This window comes from Acartia tonsa, chromosome 5 (genome assembly GCF_053477335.1).
Source record: "Acartia tonsa isolate MP-2025a chromosome 5, ASM5347733v1, whole genome shotgun sequence".
In the NCBI taxonomy this organism is placed as follows: domain Eukaryota; kingdom Metazoa; phylum Arthropoda; class Copepoda; order Calanoida; family Acartiidae; genus Acartia; species Acartia tonsa.
In genome coordinates, this window is record NC_137264.1 from 25,502,364 (window position 1) to 25,504,863 (window position 2,500).

General features: G+C 43.8%; 10 non-coding genes across 10 annotated transcripts; 7 read left to right on the forward strand and 3 right to left on the reverse strand.

Annotated features, from left to right (window-relative positions):
- The first annotated feature begins 89 nt into the window (after positions 1 to 89).
- Positions 90 to 163, forward strand: TRNAN-GUU (transfer RNA asparagine (anticodon GUU)). The gene has a single exon. It is a non-coding gene; the product is annotated as a tRNA-Asn (tRNA).
- A 151-nt stretch (positions 164 to 314) lies between these two features.
- On the reverse strand, positions 315 to 387 carry TRNAR-ACG (transfer RNA arginine (anticodon ACG)). The gene has a single exon. It is a non-coding gene; the product is annotated as a tRNA-Arg (tRNA).
- Positions 388 to 471: 84 nt separating this feature from the next.
- TRNAV-CAC (transfer RNA valine (anticodon CAC)) lies at positions 472 to 544 on the forward strand. The gene has a single exon. It is a non-coding gene; the product is annotated as a tRNA-Val (tRNA).
- Positions 545 to 653: 109 nt separating this feature from the next.
- Positions 654 to 725, forward strand: TRNAP-AGG (transfer RNA proline (anticodon AGG)). The gene has a single exon. It is a non-coding gene; the product is annotated as a tRNA-Pro (tRNA).
- Positions 726 to 862: 137 nt separating this feature from the next.
- Positions 863 to 934, forward strand: TRNAQ-CUG (transfer RNA glutamine (anticodon CUG)). Its single transcript has one exon. It is a non-coding gene; the product is annotated as a tRNA-Gln (tRNA).
- A 106-nt stretch (positions 935 to 1,040) lies between these two features.
- Positions 1,041 to 1,113, forward strand: TRNAF-GAA (transfer RNA phenylalanine (anticodon GAA)). The gene has a single exon. It is a non-coding gene; the product is annotated as a tRNA-Phe (tRNA).
- Positions 1,114 to 1,224: 111 nt separating this feature from the next.
- Positions 1,225 to 1,298, reverse strand: TRNAT-AGU (transfer RNA threonine (anticodon AGU)). The gene has a single exon. It is a non-coding gene; the product is annotated as a tRNA-Thr (tRNA).
- A 76-nt stretch (positions 1,299 to 1,374) lies between these two features.
- Positions 1,375 to 1,447, reverse strand: TRNAK-CUU (transfer RNA lysine (anticodon CUU)). Its single transcript has one exon. It is a non-coding gene; the product is annotated as a tRNA-Lys (tRNA).
- Positions 1,448 to 1,539: 92 nt separating this feature from the next.
- Positions 1,540 to 1,621, forward strand: TRNAS-AGA (transfer RNA serine (anticodon AGA)). The gene has a single exon. It is a non-coding gene; the product is annotated as a tRNA-Ser (tRNA).
- An 85-nt stretch (positions 1,622 to 1,706) lies between these two features.
- Positions 1,707 to 1,777, forward strand: TRNAG-GCC (transfer RNA glycine (anticodon GCC)). Its single transcript has one exon. It is a non-coding gene; the product is annotated as a tRNA-Gly (tRNA).
- The last annotated feature ends 723 nt before the right edge of the window (positions 1,778 to 2,500 follow it).

Sequence of the window (2,500 nt, forward strand, 5' to 3'; positions counted from 1 at the left end):
GCATTTTCCAAACTGGCTTTCTCAATTGTACAATTATTTAACCATGTTGGCATATTTCTCAATTATTTCGATACCAGCATCATCAACTTGCCTCCGTGGCGCAATCGGCTAGCGCGTTCGGCTGTTAACCGAAAGGTTGGTGGTTCGAGCCCACCCGGGGGCGCAGACACCTTTTTCTTGTTGAGCGTAGCAATCAACGTGAACAAAACATAAGTATTGGCAGCTAAACAAACATATTGTCCATGTATCTGTGTATGCAATGTCATGCCATGTGTCTCAGTCATACACATTTAGTCTGTTCAAAGATAAAAATCCGATCTCGGCAGGATTCGAACCTGCAATCTTCTGATCCGTAGTCAGACGCGTTATCCGTTGCGCCACGAGACCCTGTAGTACACCGTTGGGACAGATCCATACCACATTTGCTACAACTCAATATTTCAAACAAAGAATTTGCCTCTCTACCAGCAAGGTTCCTTAGTGTAGTGGTTATCACGTGTCCTTCACACGGACAAGGTCGCCGGTTCGATCCCGGCAGGAACCAAACAGTCTGTTTTTTCTTCTTCTTTCTTGAAGGTCCTCGTTCAAAGGTGAGTCTCCTTCCGCAGGCATGTCAAATAAATACCCACACGCACTGTTACCACTCAACAGCTGGCTCGTTGGTCTAGGGGTATGATTCTCGCTTAGGGTGCGAGAGGTCCCGGGTTCAAATCCCGGACGAGCCCACTTGCTTTTTGGATTGGTCATGTTTGGCCCTAATTTCAGGGTTTCTGCAAATATGTTCCAGTTGTTTTACCTTTTTCTTTTCAATGGGAAAACGATTGGAAAACTGTACGTGCATCTTGACATCGCTAGATGTGAAGGTCCTATGGTGTAATGGTTAGCACTCTGGACTCTGAATCCAGCGATCCGAGTTCAAATCTCGGTAGGACCTGTCTCTTTTTCTGTTTGTTCGTTTGTTTTCGTCTGTCAGGCCACTTTTTCTTTTTGAAATGCTATGCTGCTGCGTTTCCGCTTGGGTCGCCAAGAACATAGCACAGGCCGTGATAGCTCAGTTGGGAGAGCGTTAGACTGAAGATCTAAAGGTCCCCGGTTCGATCCCGGGTCGCGGCATTTTGTTGAACTGTTTGTTTCGCTTCATTTTTCCTGTATCTTGGGCAAAATGTGAGCAGTGAAATCTTTCAGAGGCCTTCTTTTGACAGTTGGGTTGGTCAAAAAAAGTTGAGGCACCACCGAGATTCGAACTCGGGATCTCCTGTTTACTAGACAGGCGCTTTAACCAACTAAGCCATGGCGCCCTTTCTGCTGGTGGGTCCATGAGTGTGCACCTCATACTCGTTGCAGCTAAGTGGGAAACACACCAAAAGGAATGGTCGCCCAACGTGGGGCTCGAACCCACGACCCTGAGATTAAGAGTCTCATGCTCTACCGACTGAGCTAGCCGGGCTGCTTGCAAACCTGTGTGAAGTGGCAAGCTAAGCTAATCCAAGTTATTCTACTGTATGAGAATGCCGCCAAATGTGCCCCCATCAATGGATTGCAGTCGTGGCCGAGTGGTTAAGGCGTCTGACTAGAAATCAGATTCCCTCTGGGAGCGTAGGTTCGAATCCTACCGACTGCGGATAACATTTTGCCCTTCTCTCCATAGGTCATGGGCTGTTTGGGGGGTTACAAAGAGCCACAAATTGTCCTTTCCCTATGTGCCAGCAACGTTGGTTCAGTGGTAGAATGCTCGCCTGCCACGCGGGCGGCCCGGGTTCGATTCCCGGACGTTGCAGCAATTCATTTTGCAAGAACCTGAACCAGAATAGCAAGAGTTCCAACAAACAACATTCAAATGAAATCCGCTTGTCACTGGCGTACTCAAAGATGGAAAATATTTAGTTTTCGAGTACCAATCCTTGCCAGAATAATGCCAGGAAATGCGCAGCAATCGCGTTAACAAGATCCAAAATAAATTGCACTGAAAAAACCTATACTTTTTTCCCATTTTCAAAGTTTGAATTCTGTTGAATTAACTATTGTCTAAGGGATTTATGCATTCTATCGCTCAAGAGGACAGCTGCTGACCTCCAGTGTTCATGGTTAAGTCAAATACACGTTAAAGGTAAAAATTTGCCCCAAACAAAGTATTTTAATGTAATGTACTAGAAAAATAATTTGTTTAACTTAAATCTAAGTTTCAAAATTATTCTATTTTTCTAACCCATTGAGAGACTTTTTTTATGTGCTTTTTGGGAAAATTTTTATGTTTAATATGCATTTGACTAAGCCATGTACACTGGAGGTCAGCAGCTCTCCTTCAAGAATAGTTATTTAACAGAATCAAACTTTAAAGATGAGAGAAAAGTACAAATAAGTATTTTTTTCTGTTGATTTAATGGTATCTGTGCATACAATAGGCAACACCCAAATTTCCCTTTTTCATAAATTTATCTTGAAATATAAAGACATCCCAAAACTGATGGATTGGACTTGTAGAAGGAACCAATTGAGTATC